The following is a 1,147-nucleotide window of genomic DNA, read 5'->3' as shown; positions in this document are numbered from 1 at the left end:
GCTTGTTGTTTTCTCTCTTAATTGTTGCTGAACTTACGGCTATCCTAGTCAGCAACTCCAACTCCTCCACTACCAGCAAATTCTGTTGCCTCAGGCACTGACTCTGAAAAGATACAAAAGGAATTTATCTAAATCTGTGTCCCACAGAAGAAGTCATGATCCTGCTTCCCAGAGAGGCTGAATAGCAAGCTGCTCACATAGCTCATCTCACATCCCCCAAGAAGTGTGCTTTTCCTCTCCCCTCCTAAACCCTTTTCCACCTGGTTCCTCCCTACAACTTCCTGTCAGCTAGTAGCTAACTCAGCCTCCAGACCAGGTGAATTTTATTTAATCAAACACATCTTTGCATTATTAAACAAATGTTCCAGAGCATAAACAAAAATAACACGCTTTAAAATACTTTTCTACAACAGATATCTCCAAATTTTTTTATATAGGCACTTAATGCTGTGAAGGTCCCTCTTGGTCCCTCCTTCACCCTGCCCCATAAGTTTGGGTATGCTGTCCATGTATTCACTTTCATTGAATTCTAGAGAGTCGTTAATTTCTTTATTTCTGTTTCGACCCAGTTTCCACTCAGTAGGGAGCTGTTCAGTTTCCATGAGATTATAAGCTTTTTGATGTTGATGTCTAGTGGTGCTTTAATCTGTGGTGCTTTGATAATGCAGGGAGTTATTTTAATTTCCTCTACTTGCTGAGACTTGCTTTGTATCTGTGGTCAGTTCTGGAGAAAGTCACATGAGGTTCTGAGAAAAGGTATATTCATTTGTGTCTGTAAATATCTGTTAGGTCCATTTGGTTTATAACACCTGTTAACTTCAGTATTTGACTGGATGACCTGTCCATTGGGGAGAGTGGGGTATTGAGCTCTCCCACTATCTGTGTGTGTGTGTCGGTATGTGATTTAAGCTGTAGTAGTGTTTATTTTACAAAAGTGGGTGCCCTACTGTTTGGGATATAGATGTTAAGAATTCAGGTGCCATCTTGGTGGATTTTTCCTTTGAGTATGAAGTATCCTTCCCTGTCTTTTTGAAAACAACTTTGAGATACCATCTTACACCTGTCAGAATGGCTAAAATCAAAAACACCAATGATAGCCTTTGCTGGAGAGGTTGTGGAGTAAGGGTCACACTCATCCATTGCTGGT

This window comes from Microtus ochrogaster, chromosome 10 (assembly GCF_000317375.1).
Source record: "Microtus ochrogaster isolate Prairie Vole_2 chromosome 10, MicOch1.0, whole genome shotgun sequence".
NCBI classification, from domain to species: domain Eukaryota; kingdom Metazoa; phylum Chordata; class Mammalia; order Rodentia; family Cricetidae; genus Microtus; species Microtus ochrogaster.
The sequence above is the reverse complement of the archived record's forward strand: the minus strand, read 5'-3'. Positions refer to the sequence as shown.